This window comes from Narcine bancroftii, chromosome 8 (genome assembly GCF_036971445.1).
Source record: "Narcine bancroftii isolate sNarBan1 chromosome 8, sNarBan1.hap1, whole genome shotgun sequence".
NCBI classification, from domain to species: Eukaryota; Metazoa; Chordata; class Chondrichthyes; order Torpediniformes; family Narcinidae; genus Narcine; species Narcine bancroftii.
In genome coordinates, this window is record NC_091476.1 from 24,897,890 (window position 1) to 24,923,311 (window position 25,422).

General features: G+C 40.3%; 1 long non-coding RNA gene across 1 annotated transcript in view; it reads right to left on the minus strand.

Annotated features, from left to right (window-relative positions):
* The window catches only part of LOC138740508 (uncharacterized), a 155,429-nt gene extending 134,119 nt beyond the window's left edge, over positions 1-21,310 (minus strand). Inside the window, exons 1-2 of the long non-coding RNA XR_011342963.1 lie at positions 21,215-21,310; positions 16,732-16,778 (exon numbers count right to left, since the gene is read on the minus strand). This is a non-coding gene — a long non-coding RNA (uncharacterized lncRNA). The remainder of the gene's footprint in view (positions 1-16,731; positions 16,779-21,214) is intronic.
* Positions 21,311-25,422: the final 4,112 nt, after the last annotated feature.

Genomic DNA, 25,422 nt, shown 5'->3' on the forward strand with positions numbered 1-25,422 from the left:
AACAAGAGAAGCTGGTGCAACTCAGCAGACCAGGCATCATCTAAGGAGAGAAATGGATAGTCATTTTTCCTTTTTAAAGACTGCAGGAAGGGGAGATGTCAAGTCTAGAAGGGAGGGGCCAAGAGGATGCACTAGCCAATGTAACAATGGACAACCTTAAACTTTCGAGTCGGATTTTAATTTACGTGGGCAGTTTGAGTAAATCAGCTATTGTCTATGTTCCAGATTGGCAGGAATACCATCAGAGGTATTTTTTAATCTCACAAGCTTTCCATTTTTGCATTGATTCTTTTTCATTCAAATCATTCAAATGGAGAAGAACTTTTTCAGAGAAGACTTTAGCTATTAAGACGCTTTGCAAAACATACTCTCTGAAAGCTGATAAATTCTCTGCACCAAAAAGCTGGCCACATGAATAAGTTATTATCAGGGTAAAGAGGTAAAGAAAACGTAAATTAAAATCCGACTCGAAAGTTTAAGGTTGTCCATTGTTACACTGGCTCGTGCATCCTCTTGGCCCCTCCCTTCTAGACTTGACATCTCCCCTTCCTGCAGTCTTTAAAAAGGAAATGTGACTGTCCATTTCTCTCCTTAGATGATACCTGGTCTGCTGAGTTGCACCAGCTTCTCTTGTTTGCTTGTCACTCTCCACTAGTTGATTTATGTACTTTAAAGTTGATGCGCAAAGTCCAGATAAGAGCAGATTTCATCAATTTCATATAGCGTTGATAGGTGGAAGGAATTATTAATTTTTTTCACAAATTATAAACAATCTTAAGATGATTTAATATTATACAAGTTTATGCCTCTTGGATATTATTTTGAAACATGCTATGCTAGTTAATAGTGATTAACTAATCTGTTTAGAATTTTAAAGCTATTTCTACCTACATCTGGTAAACCGAGGTAAGATTACATCATAATTCAACAAATTTCAAAATTGCTGATACAAACAATGAAAACTGTTCTGAATAATTTCTGATATTCTTGATCTTCAGCAACAACTCGGTTAGCTTTAGATGCCAAAATCGCTGCTAATTACACTATGGAAATCATCTAAGAAATAGAATTGATCTATCATTCCTCTGTATAAATCCACACTCTTTGGAATATTTGAGTGAAAAGGTAAAGTTCTAAGATTTTAAAGAATTCTTCAACAGGAAAGAAAGAAATTAACCCGAGCCTGTAGTAGAGTGTTACTCAGTGGAAATGTAATCACCAATTCAGGGGTTAATGTTTGGTGATGGGGAGGAGAAAGGGAATATTATTGATTGGGTGGTGGAGAAATCAAAAGAATATTGGTGATTGTGGGGAAGAGCATGGAGATGGAAGAGAAATGGATGTAGAAAATAGGCATAGGAGAAAGCAAGAGAAACACAAAATTTCTAGATGCTGGAATATTGGGTAAAGGGACTCCGCCGGTCAGACAATGTCCAGGATGCAATAAAGGGCCACTGACCTGAATGTTGACGAACTATTTCTATCCATGGATGCTGTCTGACCTGTTGAGTTCCTCCAGTGTCTCTGTGTCCTTCAAGCTTGTTGCATAGTGCAATACAATCATTGATGATCATATATCTTAAATGTCATCCCATTACTATCCAAGCTGTCTAAAGCTTTTAGAATCTAAAGATTTACTTCTTCTTAAAAGTATTCAGCTTTCACAAACTGATGTGTCTGCAACTTCTATAGGCTCATTGTCCTCTAAGTAAGTACTGTCCCACCTAAATGCTAAATCTCTTGTTCTCCAAATAATTTGTGATCAATTATTACTTGTTTTGAGGTATGAGTTCATATCTACCAAGTTTTAACAGTTTTCATGTTACTTTGCCTTTCAAATGAAATAAGACTTAATTCTCTTAATATTTTTTATTAAATGAGATAATTTATCATTGTTTTCACAACAACATTGGTCTGATATGGTCTATGGATATGGTTGCATGAATGAAAAACATATGTGTACAAAAGTATAAGAATGTGCCTGTATTAATGATAAAATGCCTACATGTGGGTGTTTGCATGATTAATGTGAGAAGTTATACTTCCAGTGTTCTATTGGTCACAAAAAAATTTGAAATGTATATAAAAGCAAAATGTTCTGAAAACATATGGGATGCTTAATTTACGATCAGCATTGATTTTCTTTGGGTTTCTGCAATATGCAATATAATTTCTTTACGCCAAATATTAGTTGTGGGAGGAGACAATAATTATGGGCTTAAAATAACACAAAATTCTTATGCAGCTTTGTCCCAGGGAATGCGAGTGCTAGCCAATTGTCCCCGATGTGGTGTTGAATTAAATAGCCTATGCTTTGAGCATTGTCCTTTAAACAGATTTTAAAAATAATTATAGTTGCTGGTAATTATAGTTGGTAGGCCAAGGAGATACTTTTGAAATGCTTATTTGCTGAAACACAGTACTTAAAGTTAAATCATAAGTTTATTTACAATTCCAATATTGTACCTCAGGTCTATTTATCTGTACCTATGGTAACTGTTTATTGTACAGCTGCTCTTCTCTCAGCATGTACTGAAGCCACCAATGTGGCTTAAAATTAAAATGTGAAATTAAGGGATGGTTGGTATTGCTGAAAACAGTATGAGCAGCTGTTACAGTTATTGAGTGAAACTCAAATTCAAACCATAAAACCAGGGGGTCAGCAAAGGGAAAGCATAATTGAAAACATTGTGCTGCAAATTAAGTCAAGGGATTTGTTGTAACATGTTGAGATGCAGTCAATTAGTTTCCCTTTGCATAATATAACTTTTGATTTCCCAGTTTTGTATTTACTTCCACAAGTGTCTTGCAAAATTTTCTAATTATTAGTAACTGTTTCACAGTTGGATATCTCTTTTCCAATTGACCTGACAGTGAACTTTACAAAAATACAAATTGAACAGGATTGACCAACATAAAATCTAAGTGGGGTTGGACATTTAATAAATATTGGTACCAGAAATATTGACATGTGTGATTTTTCCTCTTCCTTTTTATTACATTTATGATAAAATCTTTACTTTTCTCTTTAATTGAGAACATAATTTGGCAAATAAATCCCCCTAAATTCTAATTCAATAAATACAGAAGTTTCACTGACATCTGATATGAAGTAAATGATGCCAAATCATTAAGTTAGGATTCTTTCTTTATAGTAACATAGTTGTTAATTGCTTTGGGGAATAAAAATAAACAACATGGAACCTGAATTCTAGTAACCAATTGTTGCTGTTACTGGTACTCAAATTGAGATGATTTGCTATCATACTCAATTTTTGACCAAAATATTTCAAAAGTAATATCTGTGAAAGTTCATAAATCTGAGAAGGGTGTTTAGTACAAAATTATTTGATTAAAATTGTGCATGTCATAATTATCCCTAAAAGATTAAAATGCAATTCTTGATTTTACAAATTCCTCTTCTCTTGATTATAAAATGAGATTAATTATTTTTACTTAAATGGACAGATTATGATTGATTAACTGGACAAATACAATTAAATAGCAGAAGTATATATCTCAGAATGCTTTGCCAATAGATGCTGACCACACATCTAATACACTTTGATGACACAGTTATAATTTATATTCTTGAACCTGCAAGTTATTTCTTGGTCTTTATTAATTTAAGATCTATTAATATATTATAATCTGATATTTCTGAACTTACCTATTATTAATCACATGGACTTCTTGTGCACCAAATATCAGTTTGTGGCAGGGAAAAAAATGCTGATAATACTGATGCTGAGATGATCAAATTCACTTAATTCTAAAATGGATTTGAGCATCTGTGAAATTGTTTCTTCCAATTGCTGTCTGATCTGTCTAGTTTAAAAGCACTGATGTGGATTGCTAATTGAATTTAAGATTAGGACATGCAGTGATATCACAATTCTTGAATAATTGTAAAGATTTTGCAAACAGGGCAAAAATGAAATTTCATTAGGCAAGTCACAACAAAGGGAATTGCAACAAGAGCATAAAACAGTTTTGCATGGGTGACTTTATTCAGGAAACTAATGCAGGACTGGGGCTCCAACAAGGTTAGATTAACATCTAACAGAGTATTTAAAATAGGTTGTCTTCTAATTTAAAAGAAATAGATTAAGGAAGGAAATACAGCTAAAAGTATTGTAGCTAATCCAATTCACTAATTCAAACATAATCCACTTGTATTGATTTTTTGAATTCATTTACATCAGCTCATAAAGAACAATAATGAAAATTTGAGTAAATTGTAGGTAATGGGAAAAATTAATGCCCCAGAATTTGTTATTATGCTACGAACCAGACACCAGTTTATTTTATTCACAAATTGAGGGATTGGGCAGATACATGGAAAATTCACTATAATGTGGATAAATGTGAGGTTATCCACTTTGGTAATACAAACCGGAGGGCAGATTACTAATTGAATGGCAATAGATTAAGAGATGGGGAAGTGCAGAGAGACCTAGGGGTACTTGTATACCAGTCTCTGAAGGCGAGCATGCAGGTACAGCAGGCGGTTAAAAAGGCAAATGGTATGTTGGCCTTCATATCAAGAGGGTTTGAGTATAGGAACAAGGATACCTTACTGCAGCTGTACAGGGCCTTGGTGAGACCCCACCTGGAGTATTGTGTGCAGTTTTGGTCACCTTACCTAAGGAAGGATGTTCTTGCAATGGAGGGAGTGTAAAGGCGATTCACCGGGCTGATACCTGGAATGGCAGGAATGACTTATGAGGAAAGATTGCGCAAATTGGGATTGTACTCGCTGGAGTTTGGAAGATTGAGAGGAGATCTCAAAGAGACATATAAAATTCTGGCAGGACTGGACAGAATGGATGCAGATGGGATGTTTCCAAGGATGGGAAAATCCAGAACCCGGGGCCATGGTTTGAGGATAATAGGCAAACCATTTAGGACCGAGATGAGGAGGAATTTCTTTACCCAGAGGGTGGTGAATCTGCGGAATTCATTGCCACAGAGGGCAGTAGAGGCAGGTTCATTAAATATATTTAAGAGGGAATTAGATCTATTTCTTCAGTATAAGGGTATTAAAGGTTACGGAGAGAAGGCGGGGACGGGGTACTGAACTTTAAGATCAGCCATGATCTCGTTGAATGGCGGAGCAGGCTCGAAGGGTCGAATGACCGACTCCTGCTCCTATCTTCTATGTTTCATACTTTTGAACATATAAGGAAATACTGAAGGTGCTGTCAATGAGACTCTTTGCCCCAGAGTTCACAATCAACACAAAATCAGAGATATTATAACTTATGAATTTATCTCAGCACAAAAATATTAAATGAATTTATTATCTATTGAATGAAGTGTCAGTACATTTTTAATCAGTTCATTAATTCATAATTGGTTTCTGAATGACTTATTTGATGTTGAATTATGAATGATCCTAGTTTGTAATCACTCGGTGAAAAGGTTGGAATCATTTTCATGCCTAAAAGGACACATTCGTGTGTTATGTGCAGTAGGCCATTGTGCACGACAATCTAGATGTTGTCTGTAATAGAACAGACCTAGCGCAATGATCATATTCAAAGATACTTTCTCCATTTTTTCAAGTAGACCACAGGTTCAGGCAGAAATGAAGAGTCTCTAAGGACTGAGGTGATGGTTAATGTTGGGATGAGGATCTGTTGGGATCATGACTGCTTCCCTGACAGAAAGGGAGATTGGATGATTCTGTATGAGGAGAGAGTTTGGGGATAAGGGACAAGCTCTTCATTTAAAGGACATCTTCCACTCTTTTTAGAGATACTGCAAGATAACAGGCCCTACCAGCCCATGAGCCTGTGCTGCACAAATACCTGTATATTTTTGGAGGATGGGAGGAAACTAGAGTACCTACAGGAAACTATGCAGACACAGGGAGAAGATACAAACTCCTTACAGACGGCACCTTGAGCTAACCACTATGCTCACCTTGCCGCCCCACTCTAACCATGCAGGTGATTTCTTGAATGAGACTCCATAGAATGAAATCTGTTCATGCAGATTGCCTGTAATGTTTGCCCAATTTACCCTTCACATTTGAGGCAGAGGGATCCTTTTTTTTTACCTAATTGACCTGCTCATGAAGAAAATAATCATAATCCTTTAAGACATCATCACGAACAAGTTGGGCTGAAAGACCAAGGGAAAGATTTTTATTCGTTTGGCTAATTTAAATGCCGCTGGTTCATTCCAGTTAGGCTTGCACAGTAGACCTGAATTACAGGATCTGCCTTCTGTGATTCTGTTTTAGGTGAAGATATCAAATCTGTACTCAGGCTCTGTACTAAATATTAAGGTCATCAACTAAAAAAATTAAAGCAAATCTTTCAAAAAGATGCAAAAACGAAATAAACAGTAGAACACCAATAAGGTATCATCAGGCCTTTCAGAAATCCTGATGGTTCAGTATCAGCCTCACCAGTAATGTTAGCTGTGCTTCCTCTTAACATGTTGGCCCCCAGCCCTTGTCTGCCCACTAGGGCCTGAGTTCCCACATGCCAACTCAACTCAATAGAATCCCATTTCCCATGCTCCCTTTAAACTTACCAGGTTCACAGTTTAAATACTGTGTAGTATCTAAAAAAAATGTGTTGGGTCATTTATATAATTAATAGTCAGAAATGTAATACCTCAAATCACCAAAGTCTTGAACGTGCTGGATTAGCAGTTTTACCATAGTAACAAGAAGAAACTTTAATGCAAAATAAGAGCAAAAATAAATGACCCTCCAAATCCTGTATTCAACTGAGAATTTATTAACATTTCATACATTAGATATTTATTTGACATGCCAGAAATCAACAGTGTAACAAAGTTCCATCTTCAAAATGAAATGATCACAAGAAATTAACAGGATAGAATGTTTCCAACCAAAAATGATTTGAATGGGGAAAAAAAAATCAGTATGAAATTAGAAAACAGTCCAACATAAAATCTTCAGATTGGACTTTGGAGGGAGTAAACTTTTTTTAATTAAAATATGAACAACTTAATTTAGATGAGTTTTCTAAATTAACAAAAACACTATTAATAAATTAACTTCTGATTTCTGTCTCCATATCATAATTCTTCAGTGTTACATTAGTAAATTAAATAAAATTAATTAATCATTATTTTTCTAAACCTATCATTGTCCTGACAAGACATTCACAATATGAAAGAAAATGGTTTTTTTGGATCGATAATTCAAAATTAATTAAATAAGGATGAGTGAGTTTGTTGGTAATTATTGTCTATTACATGGAGGAAATGACTTTGGTGATTTGAGGTATTACATTTCTGACTATTAATTATATAAATGACCCAACACATTTTACATCAAGCCAGGAAACTGGGTCATGTGAAATAAGACTAGAAAGTATTGGATGTACTGAACAGATCAAACCTCATCTATGGAAATAGGACAGAGGTAATAGTCAGGCCGATTATGTTTCCTGCTGACCTGCTAAGTACAGCTACCATTTTCTGTTTTAGTTCAGATTTCAAAATCTGCAGGTCTTTTGCTTTTGAAGGCTGGATATGTAGCTGCTTTGCAATCTGTCGTCTTTTGTCTGTTGATTCTCAATCAATTTTGTCAGAGTTTTGAATTAAAAATCTTTCTCATTACCCAAAAGTAGCACACAGTAACAAATTCTACCAGGAATTGGACAGATCACTCTGGGAAATAAAAAATGTTTTCACATAAATTGACAATAGATAGGTTTTCACATTTAGAAAGGATAATGATTCTTTACTCTTGAAGGAGGAAGCATGCTTTGCATTTGATTGGCTTGTATCTTGGCATCATCAAAAAGAGAATCCAGCTCAATCCATCCATGTTCAATATTGACATCTGCCGATGTCTGTGCAGAGTTCTCACATTCTCCCTGTGACCTTGTGAATTTCCTTGGAGTTTTTCTCACCCCACCCCACCCCCCCTCCTCCACCCAGCTCCAAATGTGTGGGCTGATTGGATAATTATTCATGACAAATTAAGTGGAGGTGAACAGTAGGATTTGAACAGGATAATTGATGGAATTGTGGGTGAAATAAAATGTGTTAGGATAGAATACATCCAAAATGAAACAGTTGACGGTTCTCACAGACTTGGTGAGCTGAAAGGCTTGTATCCATACAGTTTGGCTCTGACCCCAGTAATTAATTGCTAAATTAAATAATTTTAAACTTAATTTTCAAAAGTGTTATACCCTCATAATAATGCAAGTGATATGATAATAATAAGCCTGCCTTAATTATTCAACACCTACATCGAACAAGAATACAAGAAGCAGTCAAGATTGCATCTTCAGATTTGATGATAATTCAAATTTCCAACCAAAACATTTGGCTTCATAAGACCTTGATCGTATCACCAATTCTTTGTAAATGATAGTTTTGGTTAATGTTTTACCAAAAAATTTGTAAACAATTGTGGGAAAAAAATGTCTGATAGCAGGTCTGATCTCTTGGGTGGTCAAGGCCATGGCAAAAAGATGTCAAAACCTAAATGTTACATTCTCAATAAGATAATGACCTCTTCAGACACTCCATTACAATTCCCAATGCTTGTTTCCCGTATTTTCCCACAGTTGCCTTTACTACTCTATGGGATATTGATTTGGAGGTCTAAATGGTACAAGCTCCTACAAGGCAGAGAGGTTGCAAGTTACAGTGAGTCTTCTGGCAGTGGATCATGAAGCATTCACGAGCCAGCCAGCTTGCCCTTTCACAGTTCGCAATTTGACAAAGACTTCATTTATAAACTTCTAAAGTTCATAGATTTTAAATATGAAGAGAGAAAAAAAAACAAGTTTTGATCAATACCAAGCTTCTAGAAATTCATTAAAGCATACAGAAAAATGTATATTTATGAAGTACTCACCTTTTAATCAAATGAATGGATATGCTAATTATGTCAACCACAGTGGCATTGGTGAGAAAACAGGCTAAAAACTGATTCACAGCATCGTACGGCAGAGACGCAGGCTATTTGGCCATCCAGATCCACATTGGCCATTGTGTCCATCTATACTAATCCCACTCACCCACCTCAGGTCTACAACCTAAGTCTTGGGTCTTTGATCAACATGTCTAGGCCCAGCTCCTTAATTCAATGCAGTCTGAAATACTACCTCCTGACTTTCAGCTCATCTTTGACTGTTATAAGAAGGGCGACCCATGAGTTCTCCATGGAACTCTCAGCCAGAGGTAACTATCAAAATAAAAAGAGAGAATGCTGAAAATACTCAGTATGTAGTCAGCATCAATGGAGCGAAAAGCAGATTACAGTTCTGTTGATGATTTTACTTCTTTATTGCTCTGTTTCCAGCATGCTCTGAATTTAGTTCTGAAATCACTCTCCAATGGTTTATCATTTGACCTGCATATAAACTTTAATGTCAAGTCAAAGTACACGATAACACATGGTCTCTACTAGTGGTAGTGTCCCATTCTCTGTTCCTCCACTTTTGACTGCAAAAGCTTATGTTCCTGCAGATAGAAAATAAAGAAGGGAAAGAAGTGGATTATCCAATTACATAATTCACACTTCCCACATGTTATCCTTTTGCTCACTTCCTTCATGTTTTCCTCGCAGCTCATTTACGCTTTGACTTTGTGTTGTAATTATCATGGAAGTTCTCCTCTGGTTACACTCTGCCATCCTGGAAAATCTTTATTTTATTCCTTTCCCCTGATTTCAGTGCATTTGACCAATCCTCAAACCAGGATTTTTCAAAGACAATCCCTCACCACGGAGGATGACTTGCTTCCATGATGGTTCTGTTCCTTCACAAGTAGAGAAAAGGGTGGTGTGGTATTGGGAACGTTGAATGATCCATTTGTAGCGTGTGCATGTGGCTCCCACTGGAGAAACATATGCAAAGCTTTTCTGCATATTTCTACATCAGTTAGATCTGGACATGAATAAGAATTCCTATGAACTCATGAAGGTATTACAATTTTTGCAAAGAGGTTTTAAGAATAATCTCAGACAGTTTTCTTTTTCCTTCTAGAAATGACTTGCCTTGATAGAGCTCAGAAGAGCTCATTTTTTTCAATCTAGCACCAGGAATGCTGAAGTTATGGCATGCTCATTGAGGTTAATTGAGCATTATCAGAGGCTTGATGTTGGCCCAGGATAGAATACTGAAAAAGAGTCAAGGCTGTAATTATTTCATGGGAGTTTGAAGAGAACATCTTTACAATATCTCTCGGGTTTTGGTTGTTTGATGTTGGTGATTCATGACTCTAAAAAACTACATGAACGCAGATAACACTGCCGATTGATAGAGATGAACTTAGTGCTATGAGTCTTGGTCTTTAAACACCAAGATTGAAATGGAAGTATTGATTAATTATATCACTGACATTTCATCATCAATGCAGAGAGTTGGTGCCCAAAAAAATGGGAGGTAGTTCACTTTGACCGAGGTCTTGGCGTCAATCTGAAACATTAAATCTGTTTCACTTTCCACAGATGCACCCTGAGCTGTTTAAAATTTCCAGTATTTTCTGTATAGGTATATGGGTAGATCGTGTTATATGGCGAGCTCTCCACTGGCCACCGTGACAGAGGTGCACCAAAGAAAAGGTACAAGGACTGCCTAAAGAAATCTCTTGGTGCCTGCCACATTGACCACTGCCAGTGGGCTGATATCGCCTCAAACCGTGCATCTTGGCGCCTCACAGTTTGGTGGGCAGCAAAATCCTTTGAGGAAGACCGCAGAGCCCACCTCACTAACAAAAGGCAAAGGAGGAAAAACCCAACACCCAACCCCAACCAACCAATTTTCCCCTGCAGCCGCTGCAACCGTGCCTGCCTGTCCCGCATCGGACTTGTCAGCCACAAACGAGCCTGCAGCTGACGTGGACTTTTACCCCCTCCATAAATCTTCGTCCGCGAAGCCAAGCCAAAGATACCATTACAAAATAAGTCCAGAATGTCCCTGCCATTTTTCCTTCCACTTCAGGGATTTGTTCACTAATGAAGATTTCTTCCTTTTTAAATCCTAAAATTCTTCTATATATCTTGCTCATTTGCTCTCACCTTCTATTATCTCCATCTTAATCTATATGTGTTGACTTTTAAAATCCCTCCATGCGAAGTGCGCTGCAGATTCTGAAAACATGAAATAAACCCAGAAAACACTGAAGTACACAGCTATTTTGGCACCATCTGCTCCTCATCTTTTAGATAGTTCTATAATTTCCTTTTTTATTACTTTCATGACATTTTATATGTTTTTCTTTATATCACACAATCTTAACCTTTCTTAGCTAACCAGAGCTATGCCACATTCTCATGTATTTTATTACTTTTAAGTGTATTTTCCCTGAAACGTGTTACTTATTTTAACTATTTGCTGTTGCTTAGAGACGGTCACATCTTTTGAATTATTTTTCTAGTTGGCTATTAATTCATCTGCTTATCCTTGTGTTTTGATGAGACATCTTTAATTTTAACTTTATGCCCTTTTCTTCCTTTATGGCCTGAATATTAATGCTGTTTCCATCAGTAAACTCTCTAGTAGCTAAATACAATAGCTTTTGAAGACAGCCATTGGGACTGCAATGCGGGATTGACCGGCACCTGTTGCTTTGACTGCAGGAACTTCTTGCCACCTGCTAATTAATTGAAGTGTGCAGCCTGTTATTCATGCTGTTGAGCAGCAAAGCTCCTTAGCACAAGGCTCAAATTGTGAAATCTTAGAATTATTTAAAGCAATTCTCTACCATTTTCAACAAGACCTCTTTTCTTCAAGGGAGATGCAATGTGAAAAATGTTTATGACAATATTCTGAACTATTGCCAGGTAAGGCATTTTCCCTGACAAAAAATTTATGAATATGAATACAAAATAAAATATTTAAAAAATGAATACCCCTACTAAATATCTTTCCTTCTATCCTCTTCCAAGAGTACTTCTTGGTTTCTTTTCCTCTACTTCTCACAATCAATTTTCATTTCCAAGGGATTTCCTGCACAAGTCTGCTTCAACCAGTTGGAACAGAAATTTAGCATCTCCTATGTCACTCCATATGGTGCTTTTGTAATTTTAAAGAATAAACCCTTTACCATCTTAGCAGTAGATTCTAAGAATCAATCAATAACTAAATTGAAAGTAGATGAGGTTTCCTCTTTAGTTGCACCAGTTGAAAAAATCCTTCAACTGATGAATATATATTTACCTCTGACAATTTAACTCGGAATATTTGTTGGAAGATTGAGTGTACAAATAACGGCACAAATATTTCAAAGGTACTACACACTACTGATTAACATCACATCCTAGCAAGTGGAATCTGAGAATTTTGATTTGTGTAAATTACGCATGATGTTCACCACTGATTGCTTCTTTATTATTGCTCTGTGCAGGTGAATGAAAAGCAGCTAGACGTGGTTCCAGAGGCTCTAGTGATTGTTTCTAACAGTATTGCTCAACAATCTATAGATTTTGATCCAAAGGTACTCAAAAGAGTGAGCATCAATAGCCTTCTGGGATAGAGAATTTGTGGGAAGAGAAATAACATTCTCATCTCAAACAAGGACTTCTGGTTCAAGCTTCTCCATCTATGAGAAATAACATTTCAGTTCCCACCTTGTCAATCCTTCCAGGTATGTTACATGTTTCAATGACATCTTTTCTCATATTCTCTGTACTACAGAGAATGTCAGTGCCATCCCTAAATTCAGTGTCTGGTCTTTCTCTCTTCCTCCATTGTGATCATTAATACTGACCTGTTTGGGACTACATTGCCTGTTCCCCATAAGCACTTGCTGTTGACACACTGGAGCCACTACAACCCCAGGAGGATTCACTGTGCCTCTATAATGATTTTTTGATTGTCAACCAAATGATATATTTAAATTGAAGTTGTCACTGGGGATACAGCAATTACTGAGAACTCCTCAGTGTATCCAATACATTCTTCACAAGGTGAGTGATTCCATTATCGTCCATTCCCTGACCAAAAATGGATGCAGGTTATAACCTAATTACAGAGAAACAACTGCTCACCTTTCTGCAGACTCCAGCTTTTTATATATAGAAGTTATTTTTTTAATCTCCAGCTCTAGATTACACAGTCTAACAGTTCTTTAGGGCAGTGGTTCTCAAACTTTTTCTTTCCACTCACATACCACCTAATGCAATCCCTTACACAGAGCAGTTATGGCATAGGGAGCACTGAAAGTGGTATGTGAGCGGAAAGAAAAAGGTTGAAAACCACCGCTTTAGAGTCTCAGAAGAGAATTAAAGATTTTGTGGATCTGAACATTGTGCTAAGATGGAAGTGATTAGCATTATTTTCTCAAGTGTGTGACTGTATTTGTGTTCCATCACATTTACAGGAAACCACAAAAGAATCACAATTTAGTTTTGAAAGGAGTCACTTAGTTCTTTGTTCCTGGTCTCAAATTAGATATGGTAAAACCCCTGCTATCCTGGATTCAAGCAACCAGCAGCCTCAAGGGAGCAGGAAAAAGATTGCGGAAGGTAAATTGGTAATAAGTACAGGTTTAAAATTGGTACGGCTCGGCGTCAGTTCACCAAACATGCAATACACAATTTTAAACAACTGGAAAATTCACATCCAGCTTCCATCAATCCCCATAGGTGCCAGATACCTGAGGTTTTACTGTACTTACAATAGACCTCCAGAGGATGTGGATGGGTTGGGAGTGGGTGGGGGGAATCTTTTGTCCTTTAATAGAGAGGGGAGTATAAAAAGTACTGAATGCTGTCACACACAAATTGCATTGGCAATCAAAGATAAAATTCCAGCCATCCCATGCCATCTTCATCAATCATGAATTTTAACATCATCAAAGGTAAAGAGAACTTCCATGAATGGTAATGAGAGCCATACAGCGAGGAAAATTTCATATTCCAGTTTCGTCAGTACTGATCTCACTAGGGATAGGTATTTTGGTTTCAGTTTTTCATGATATTCTGCAAAAATCTTCAGAATTTGCTTTTGTGGACACATCAGATGAAGGCTAAGTCAGTTTTTGCTATTTCGACAATTCAATATCCTGCAACTCCTTGGTATAATTATTCACAGTATAAAGCTTGCTATCTGGGAATTACTTATTTCCTACCTTGAGTTAGCACCTTTAGAAAACTTTTGGAAAATAAACAAACAATCTTTTTCAATACAGATATCTCCACTTTTGGAATATTCACTTTACGCCACTTCACTTTTCCGAAAGACCTACGTTAGTACCCTTTTGCGCTAATTGACAGAAATCCAAAGAGGATTTTTGCTTTAACAAAAAAAGGAAGAAAAATAAAAATAGTGTCCAGCGGGCTGTTGGGAGAACACAGAGCAGTGGAATCAGTGTGGGGACTGAGAGTGGGCTGTTGGGAGAGCATGGGGCAGTGGAATCAATGTGGGGACTGAGAGTGGGCTGTTGGGAGAGCACGGGGCAGTGGAATCAGTGTGGGGACTGAGAGTGGGCTGTTGGGAGAGCACGGGGCAGTGGAATCAGTGTGGAGACTGAGAGTGGGCTGTTGGGAGAGCGCGGGGCAATGGGTCTGGGAGTGCTCAAAAAATTTTCCCATATGAATTAATGATAACTGCGTCTTTGCTTTACTCAATTTTGGCTTACAAAAGGTTTCATAGAACACTCTACTTTTGGATAGCAGGGGATACCCTGTACATCCAAATGAACAGTACATACCACCACTGCTACTAGCAACGCATGTAATTTCTCAGGCATTATAATCAGAAACAGTAGCATTCAGCCCCACCCCATCCACCTCTGTGAGTTCACAAATGTACACACAGGCTCTGAGAAGATCTATACTGAGTAAAATAGGATATTAAAATAAAAAGCATCAACAATTTAATTAAATGATTAATCAATGCTTCAGCATGGACAGTTATTAAATGCCTTGTATATTTGTTCTGAAATCAATAATGAATCTAACATTAATCATTTCAACACGTTGAATAGATTCATTAGTTGAAAATTACAAGTTTCAGTCTTCCAGAAGGAAAGAAGAAAACTGAAATTACTTACAACAACAAAATTCTTAATAACAATTCATTGAGATGTCTAAATATGCTGACATGTATTGCAGTGACCAAAGATGCAATGAATTATTTATTTCCCCTTGCTGTAAGGGCTCCCAGTAGATTCCACTAATCATTATCATCGTGCCCCATGAAGTCAGCACCGGAATCAGGAAGCAGCCCAGTGTGGGGATTATCCTAATTAGAGTATGTGGAAGGATAAGATGCTCAGCAGGTTCAATATTGATAGAAGCAACAAGCAGCGGGGGGAGGGGGGGTGGTGGTACAGTGTACACTTATCAAAGGTTTCTGTGATAGTCAAAATTTTTTATTAAAACATTTATACAAGTTGCAAACAATTTCTTCATTAGTTGCTAGAGAGAAACGTATTTGTTTTTCTGTGAGCATTGAAATGGACTTTGGTGACTGTATAGCAGCAAATCAAACATTCTGAAATAACTATATGCTCTCAAAAATTGCTATTGTATGAATAATATTTTGACATCGCAGGGGAGGGAGAGAGGTGGAGTGAGAAGGGAGGAGAGAGAAGGAGGAGGGGAGAGGGATGGCAGAGGGGGGAGTGGTGGGGGGAAAGAGAGGGGCAAAAAGAGGGGGAAATTGAGGAGGGAGAGAGGGGGAGTTGGAGAGAAGGGGGAACAGAGAGGATGGGAAAGCAAGGATGGGGAGGGGTGGAGAGAGGGCCGAAGAGGTGGGGAGAGGGTGAAGAGGTGGAGGGGGAGAGAGAAGGGAGCGGCAGAGAGGGGGAGAGAAGGGAAGGGGCAGAGAGGGGAAGAGAAGTAGGGAGAGAGATGTGCAGAGAAGGAGGGGGAGAGGAAGGTGGGAAAGGGTGAGGGGGAGTGAGAGGAGGAGAATGGGGAGAGGTGGGGAGAGAGGGGGGAGGGGGAGAGAGGGGAGAGAGAAGGGGGGAGAGAGGGGGAGAGAGGGGGGAGAGAGGGGGGAGAGAGGGGAGGGAGAGAGAGGGGGAGAGAGAGGGGGAGAGAGAGTGGGGGAGAGAGAGTGGGGGAGAGAGTGGGGGAGAGTGGGGGAGAGAGAGAGGGAAGAGGGGGGAGAGAGGGAGGGAGAGAGGGAGGGAGGGAGAGAGGGGGAGAGAGGAATGGGGAGAGAGGGATGGGAGAGAGGGATGGGAAGAGAGGGATGAGAAGTGAGGGATGGGGAGAGAGTGGGAGGGATGGGGAGAGAGAGTGGGAGGGATGGGGGTGGGAGGGAGAAAGGGGTGGGAGATGTGGTGAAATGTAGGGGGTTAGAGTGGGGGTGAGATAGATGGAGAAAGAGAGGGGGAGAGAAGGTGGTAGAGGTAGGAGAGAGTGTGGAACGAACTGCCAACTGAAGTGGTAAATGCGGGCTCAATTTTAACATTTAAGAAGTATTTGGATGGGTACATGGGATGGTAGAGGTATAGACTGGGTGCCGGTCAGTGGGACTAGACAAAAAAATGGTTTGGCACAGACTAGATGGACCGAAAGGGACTGTTTCAGAGCTGTAAATGAAATGTCATGTTTCTATTCCAACGATACTGGTAAAATGTAAATACATGAAATGAAATACATTAAAGTGTAGCAAGTATCTTTGGTGTGGAGATCAATAGGAATTGAGAATATTTGCTTTTTAAACCATCCAATTAACTATCTGGATAAATCTTCTCAGTTTGACTTAAAAGAGATCCTACATTCTATTCACATAGCTGTAAAATGAAATTTAAAGAGTGAAGTCCTACCTGTGGTACGTTTATTTTCTGTTGGTAGTGACATGGTCACTTTCACTCTGAATGAAACACAAATATTGTAAATTATAAAAAAAGAACAATTTCCTGAATAGTAGGTGCACAAATTTACCCTGCTTTAACAGGTTATATGCACAAGTAAAAGTACAGATACAATGAAAATTTTACTTGCTGCAGCATATAAGAATAGGAAAAATATAATTTTAAATAAAAATGAAATGCAATCATCAATATTTATAGTTTGAAATAAATGGCAGTGCAGAAGCAATGTGCTGAGTCAGCCATGCAGACAAATCTTTGGTGGTTTTAAAGTAGAGTTATGGTATGAGTGGTACAGGAAGGTTCAACAGCCTTTTAGCTGTTCTTCATCCTAGAAATGAAAGTCTTCAGAATTCTGTACTTTCACTCTAAAGGTAGCCATGAGAAGTTAGCATTGACCAGGGTGACAGGACCATTTACATTGTTACCAGCCTTCTTGGGGCAGCACCTCACATTGATATCTTCAATGGATCGGAGGTCAGTGTCCATGATGGACTTGACTAGGTTTCCCATTTTATGCAACCTTCTGCATTCAGAGATATTCAAGTTTCCAAACCAGGTTGTGATTCAATTCCATCAGCATACTTTCCACAATATTATCTATGAACGTTCTATGGAGTATTCTGTGACATGCCAAATCTCCTCAAACATATTAGAAAGTAAAGCCATTGGTGTGCCTTCTTCACAGTGGCCACGATGATATGCTGGCCCTGGGAAGATTTTCTAATATGTAGAAGGCAAGGAATTTGTAGCTACTTGCCCTCTCCATGCCTACCTCACCAATGAAGACAAGTACGTGGTCCCTTGACTTCCCCTCCAGAAGTTCACAATCAACTCTGACTCATTGTGACCTGTTATTCAACCAATAGCTGTGGTGTCATCAGCAAATTTTTTCGATTATACTGGAGCCAAACATGACTGTGCAATCATGGGTAGAGAGAGAATATACTAGAGGACCAAGCACACAGCTTGCAGGTGTCTCTGTGCTGAGGGATGGGGGAGAGAGAGTGGGAGGGATGGGGGTGGGAGGGAGAAAGGGGTGGGAGATGTGGTGAGATGTAGGGGGTTAAAGTGGGGGTGAGATAGATGGAGCAAGGAGAAGGTGATGTTGCCAATATGCATTAATTGAGGTCGATAAGGAGTTCAATGATTCAGTTGCAAAGTGAGGAACAGAGTCTCAGATCCCAGAGTTTGGTTATCAATTTGCAAGCTATGAGGGTGTTAAATTTAGTCAATGAAAATCACCTGACCTGGGTGTTCCTGAAGTCCAGGTTGTCCATCTAGGATATAGGGCCAGCGAGATGGCACCTACTTTTGAAATGTTGTGGCAGTAGTGAAGTGGGTCCAGATCCTTCCTGAGGCAGGAGTTGATTTGTGTCATAACAAGTCTCATAAATCAATTAATCAAGATGGATGGCAGTGACACTACCTGCAGTATTGAGTGAGGACACTTGGCTCTTCAAGGGCATCGTAGTGAGGTGCAGACAATGTTGACTAAACCACCAGCCAGGTGATCCATACAGATTTTAAGAAAGCTGCTAGAAGCTATCTGAAGGTTCACCCCCTTAAAAGTTTTTGTTACATCAACCTCAATGACTGAGAACACAGGGTTGCCATGGGCACTCTCCCACGCATTTCCTGATGAAGTCAGTAACAACTGTAGCATGTCCATTCAGGTCCTCCATCCAAGTCTTTGAGCATGGCCCAGTCAACTGCAGACAGTCATGAAACCTCCCCAGACCAGCTCTGTATCTACCTATTGATCAGTGTAGTCATATTCAGATTCTTCTTCTTTGTTGGAAAAAAAGAAACCCAGCAGGATTGTTCTGACTTTCCAAAATGTGAACAAGGGTTGGAGGGGTAGCACTGGTCAAGAATATTTGGCCCTCTGGTATTGCAGGAGTCATGTTGGTGATAATTTGCAAGTACCTTCTTTAAGCTAACTTGAATCCCAACAATGAATGAAGACATCAGGGTATGCCATCAAGAGGATTCAGTCATTTTAAGATCAGGCCTTCACTCTCCAAATAAGCTGTATGTGCTGAGCAAACATTGTTTCACTGCATCTTAGCTTTTTATCGCAATTACTTTAGTCATTTGTTTTACACCACATCTTGACATTGTGCCACACGAGTTTGTCTGACTTTTTGGAAGATGTACTGCAAAGTGTTGTGTAAGTGTGCTTTTTTAGTATGGTTAAAAGAATAAACAAGAGCACACTTTTCTATATAAATCATTCAATATCCTATCTTCTTTTTAAACATGGGATAAAAATAAACACTAGTATCTGATTCCATTGATGTGGGCCTAACTAAATTTACAAATGACCAGATTCAAAAACGACTGGTACTACTCTTGCAAGATGAGATTATGTTTCACCTTAACCCTTCCAGGTGGAAAAACTGTAAAGGCAGGTTCTGGCAGCAAGCAATGGACAGATTCAATAAATGTAGCCTTTGGCTCCTTCTCCTGCTTTTTGTCATTGTCATCTAGCTCTCTGAGCTATCAATCAAAGCTGTCACCTTGAATGTTTCATTGATGTAGCAGCTGTGGCAAACTACTTATTTAGCTACAGTTCTTGCTTGGAAGTTAGATTTATATTTCACCTATGAATATCTCCAGGATCTATCAGTTGGATAACTGTCTAAAAGCCACTTCATGTCGCGCCTCCGCCTTGAGGCCGGGTACGGAGCAAATGGAAAAATGGGAACTTATCTTTCAGACACCAGCTCTAAAGGCTGCTCCAGCATCCCATTCATATCCAGAGGCGCCTCATAGTGCCCTCCGGATTCAACAGAGGTGGGGCGACTAGTGCTGTAGTGCCACCCGTCTAAATACATGGCTTAGCAATGGCTGTCTTCCCTATCCATAATCCCCCACACAGCTGAAACTGTTCTATGGTTCCCAGAATAGTTCCAGCTGTGTGGGGGATTATGGGTAGGGAAGACGGCCATTGCTCTGCCACATTTTGAGCCACATAGAGCGGCCATGAAGGCCGAAGTGGCCCAGTGTGGCTGTTTTAGCCCGCACCGGCAGCCCCGACGGCCCCCACTGTCCTGACTGCCTTGATGGTCCCCGCTGCCCTGACTTGGAGGGAGAGGGGTGAGTGGGGAGATGGGTCGCAGGCTGACAGCATCATCAGCCCATCCCAAAGCAGCTGTTTAGCGCAGCTGTACATTCAGATCTGTGGAGGGCTGCGCTGTGGAGTTGATCCCTCTTGGAGAGGGGTTAGAATATGTGGCTCGGAGACCGCCTCCACACATTCAGAAAGGTAGGTGATTATGTATTCTGGTGGAGTTTCTCCGCCTTTACATCTCAACTTTTGGGCTATCTGAAATGGCCTTAAGTATATGAGAATTCACAGTATACAATGGGCATAACTACACTGACATAACTAGTAATGTTGCTGCCTCATTCTTCTGGTAACCCAGGTTCACATCCTGTTCTTGGGTGGTGTATGTGTTGTTGATGCACATTCTACAGTGTTCTCTGATTTTCTTTCCCCCATATCCCAAAGACATGTAGATTGGTAGCTTAAAATGCTCCTGGTGTGTGTAGAACCTGGCAGGAATTGATGGGACTGGAGGAACAATGAAATGTGATTAACATATTGTGATGGTGAGAACGTTTGAAAGGTTCAAGAAGCAACAAGTCCTGGACGTGTTAGGAGTCAACTATAGCCTGTATTTACATACAAAGGAATTCACAACAGGGAATACACTCACACACACTTAGAAAACGAGAGCACACAAATCATACACTTCAGACGCTGGTTAATCGCTGATAATCTTAACTCCCGATTGTGATGTGAGGGTTAAACCAATCATACCTGCCACCCCTCTAAACAACCACTCATGGTGCACTAATTAGCAAAGGAGCATAAGACTAGTTACAATTTACGATGGGTGAGACATGACCGTTTCTCCTGCATGTATGCCACAAAAGCCCCCACCCATTACACTGTTCTACAGCTTCGCTTATAGCATTCAACTTGGATCTGACCCATCAAAATTGCTTGTCCAATGTCACTAATAGCTCGCAACCTGGAGTGGAACTTAGGGATTGTCTCAAGGCAGGGGGGAAAATCGATTGATCCACATGGTGGGCCTTATACTGCAGCCGGCTGGTGGGAGGGCGGGGGATGTGGGGTGGCTCAGGTGTGCCCGTATGTGGTGATACGACCACCAGCCTACTGCAGTGGGTGATCTCTGTACCTGCAAGACCACCTTAGAGGCTGACTCCACCTGGTCGGCTGTCAATCAGCCAACTGAGCCGGCCCCTCCTGAGCCAGTCAAACGGGAGCCACCAAGCATGAACTGGTGTTCAGACTTTTACTGGAATAAAGCCTGTTGTACAGTCTTTTGAGTTTTGTGCATGCTTGCTACTACCTCAGTGCACCCCATGTGACCTGTAAGAAGCAGTTGTGTCCTAGACTCACCTGATTGATTGGTGGGTGATGTGACTTCCAACCTGTTTGCCCCGAGAGGACTAATGCATAGATGGGTGCTTGATATTGATGCAGACTCAATCCAATGAAGCATCTGTTTCAAGAGTGAACATATTAAGGTATTACCATTTATACTTGTGTAACAATTGCTACTGTCTAAAAGTCGACCTTCTGGTCCAAAAATCTGTTATTTTCCGTAGACCTCGTGAAAAAGTTTTTGTCCCTGGCCACGCACCCACCCACCCATCGGAGCTCCCGACGGCTCGACCATGGACCCTCACAGGCCCCGGCCACCCTCCCATCGGAGCTCTCGACCGTGGACTCTCACCTCGCCTGCCCATCGGATCTCCTCATGCCCCGGCCGGCCGCCCATCGGAGCTCCCGACCATGGACTCTGGGCTGACTGGAGCTCACCACGTCCCGACTGCGGACTTTCGCCTAAGCCTCGATGGTTCCGGTTCCTCCCCCCCTCCCCCCCCCCCCCCCCCCCCCCCCCCCCCACAATCGGAGCTCCCGACCCCGGACTCTCGCCTTGGCTGCTTCCCCATCGGAGCTGCCAGCGCTTCGGACGCGGACTTCCCACCTGGATCAGGCCGTCCGCCCATCACTTCCCGACACCTCGAACAGCCCAGGCAAATACCGCGGTCAAAACATGTCAATCCCATAAACTTAACGTAAAAATGATCTCAATGACCCAACTTTTACACGAATATATACGATACCTAACCATTAGATCATTACCAGGTTGATGGGTGAATCTGATGTGCGTGAGTTAGGAAAGTTTATGACTCCATACCCCTGGGAAACTAATGCTGTAATAAAACTTGTCATGCCTTCCAAGTACCAGAATATGCCAAAACATTTTGCAAGAACACTTTCAAACCAAGTATGATACTGTGCCACATTGAAGTTGATAATTTAAAGCCTAGTCAAAGAGCACCTTGAAACGGAATGGAAAGGTTGCAAGAGAGAAATTTAAGAGTTCCAGAGCTCAGTGCCTTAGCAACTGCAGATATGGTGGCCGATGGTGGAATGATTAAAATCAGGACTTCCCAAGAGGCCAGACCAAGCACAAGGATGTTTTAAGACCTTAAGACATAGGAGCAGAAATTGCTATTCAGCTCATCGTCTACCCCGCCATTTAATCATGAGCTGATCTATTTCCTCACTCAGCCCCACTGCCCAGCCTTCTCCACAGAACTTTTGATTCCCTGGCTCATTTAGAACCTATCAATGTCTGGCTTAAATACATCCAATGACAGCCTCCACAACCAGCTGTGGCAAAAAAAATCCACAAGTTTTCCATCCTCTGGCTGAAGAAATTCCTCCGGATCCTAGTCCTAGACTGTCCCACCATGGGAAATCACCTTTCTACAGCTACTCTGTTCATGCCTTTCAATATTTGAAATGTTTCAATAAGGTGCCCCCCTCATTCTCCTAAGTTCCAATGAGAAAAGGCCAAGATCTGTCCAATGCTCCTCAGAAAATAACCCTTTCATTCCTGAATCATCCTCCTCTGAACTCTCTCCAATGTCAGCTCATTCTTTCTTAAATGAGGAGCTGAAAACTGCTGAAATACTCCAAGTGAGATCTCACCAGTGTCTTATAAAGCCTCAACGTCACATCCCTGTTCTTATATTCTATTCCTCTTGAAATGAACATCAGCATTGCATTTGTCTTTTTCACCACTGATTCGACATGCAAGTTTACCTTCAGGCTATCCTGCACGAGGACTCCCAGGTCCCTTTGCATCTGGGTATTTTTAATCTTCTCCCCATTTAGAAAATTGTCTGCCTGTTTACTTTTTTCTACCAAAGTGCATGACCGTATACAATCTGACAATGTATTTCATTTGCCACTTCTTGGCTCAGTCTCCTAATCTGTCTGCACCTTGCCTTTTTCCTCAACAGTACCTGCCCCTCCACCTACCTTCCTATTGTTATGGCCGATAGATAGATACTACATAAACAATTGGTTTCTTGGTTCTTGGTCCTCCAAAATATTCAACTGGAGATGGGGGAGGGTGTGCTCAAGGAGGAGATTTTTGAAGAAGAGATGTCTTAAATTTAATTGGGTCTGGTTGTGTGAGGATGGCTGGGTGAAGATTATTCCATGCTTTAATTGTGTGGGGGAAGAATGAATTTTTGTTCACATCTGTCTTGGGAGATGGCACTAGAAACTGGGTTGTGTGCCATCGTCTGCTCCTAGCAGATTTGGATTCGGTGTAGGATTATATCAAGCTGGCAGTTTAGCATTTTGTAAAAACAGGTCAGGCAGCGTGCTTCACGTCTGTCTTGGAGAGAGCGCCACTTTAATGAATCCAAGAGCTTTGTAACACTGGCTTCTCTTCCATATGTATTTGTGACTAATCAGGCTGCCTGTCTCTGGATTTGTTCGATGGTAGTAGTGTTTTTGTTTGTGTATGGATCCCATGCATATTCCAAATGTGGTCTGACGAGGGTGATGTTCAACTTCTCCTTGACAGAAGTTGAATAATGACGGAAGTTGCATCTCAGAAAATTTAGGACTCCTATTGCCTTCACTGTTGTATGATGTGTCTGATCATTCCAATGCAGGCCATTCTGTTTGGTTTCATCCAGGGTGACACCCAGGATTTTGCCTGGTTTTCCCTTCCTGGTGACACACATGGTTTTGCATTTGGAAGGATTGAACTGCTTGCCCCATTTTTGTGACCATTCTCCCATGCTATCAAGATCTTTTTGGAGAGCATCCTCATCATCAGCTGATTTAATTGGACAGAACACCAAACAGTTGTCTGTGAATAGTCTAGTGGGGCTTGTGACTTTTCATTAAATGTTGTTCATGTGGAGTAAAACAAATGTGGGCCTAACACTGTGCCATGGGGTGTACCACTTAACACTGGCTGTCATTCAGAGCTTTTTCTATTCATGCACACCCGCCGGAGACATTTCGTCAAGAAAATGGAAATCCATCTTTTAATGTTGGAGTCGAGCTTCTTAAGTAATCTTTGGTGGAGAATGTCATTGAATGCTTTGCAGAAGTCAAGCACTGCTAAATCAGTAGTGACATTGTTATCGAAGTTTTTGGCCAGGTCATTTGTTGTCAGGATAAGATGGAACTCGTGTGATTTATGCTTTCTAAATGCATGGTGGTTAACAGCAAGAATATTGTGACTGCTAAGATCAGGTTGCTGTTTATTATGTGCTCTCGGAATTTGCAGCAGCTGCTTGTTAATGAAAAAATATGATAATTTGCAAGGTTGGTGGTTGAGCCCTTCTTGAAGAGAGGAGTGATGTTTGCCTTTCTCCAATCCAAGGGAAGGTCACCTGAGTCGAGCGACTGCTGGAAAATAAACTGCAGAACAAGAGCTAGTTCTTCAGCTGCAATATTGAGGGCTTGATTCTGAATCTGGTCTGGCCCAATAGCTTTTGCCATTTTGATGTTAAGCAGTAACTTTTGACACCTTCAACCTTAATTGTGATAGGAGGCATGTCTATATTCAGACTGGGTGGTAGATCAAGAAAAGATAAAGGATCCGTATCTTCCCGGGTAAAGACATTTTTGGAATTGGTTTGCAAGAGCTTCTGTTTTCTCCTGGTCCTCAGTGATCATACAGATATTCACCTTAAGCATCTGGACACCAGTGTTGTTCTATGCATCTGGATTTCACGAATCTCCAAAAATCCTTAGGATGCTCCCCTTCAAGGATTGTAGAAACATGTTGTCTATGGGCACTCCTAATGGTACATTCAACTTGCTTTTGCACTCTGGTGAATTTGTCCTAGTCTGATCTTGTACCACTTTTCTTAGCACGGATGTAAAATTTCACTTCCTGACTGCAGAGATCTTTTAGTTTTGCAGAAAACCAAGGAGGATGCATGCAACCCTTAAAAAGTTTATGAGGGACGTGATTTATGACAATATCATTTAGTGAGTCTCTTAGCCATATGCAGTTGTCTTCAACGGACTTTTTATCAGGTTGCAAATTGAAGAAATCTTTCCCCAATTTGTTTTGCTAAAACTTTGAATTCCTCACTGTTCACCCTTCTCTAAAGGGGGATTTTATGAGGTGATTAAAAGGACACACACACTTGTCCTCAGCACATAAATTGAGTGGGCATTTTATTTTTCAGCACCAAGATTCTTCCCAGAATTGTCTCTTGCCACACCCCCCATTTGCTCTAGACTCACAGGTGATGTAAGTATGCAGCCGCGAC